We start from the raw sequence: 331 nt of genomic DNA on the forward strand, positions 1-331 counted from the left end.
CTTGCAGAAGGTTCAAGGATACCTCTTATCCTTCTGCCCTTCTTGAAAATGCAGTATAACGATTGAAAAAAAATATTGAAATATTAAATGATGAAGCAGAAGGACAACTTTTTTTTATTCCCTTTTAACTTTTTCTCTGTTGTTTCTAATTCACTTTTTGGTTTGTTTATTTGTTTCCTGTAATTATTGGAAAATATTGCAATTGTTCTCTGCTCTGATGATTGCATTAATAGCATAGGATATGTTTCTTTATTTTCTTGAATGAAAATGTGCTCCATTGATAAATAACTCATATTATTATTTTTTCTTTCTCGATTTCTCTGACTAAACA

This window comes from Penaeus monodon, chromosome 23 (assembly GCF_015228065.2).
Source record: "Penaeus monodon isolate SGIC_2016 chromosome 23, NSTDA_Pmon_1, whole genome shotgun sequence".
Taxonomy (NCBI): domain Eukaryota; kingdom Metazoa; phylum Arthropoda; class Malacostraca; order Decapoda; family Penaeidae; genus Penaeus; species Penaeus monodon.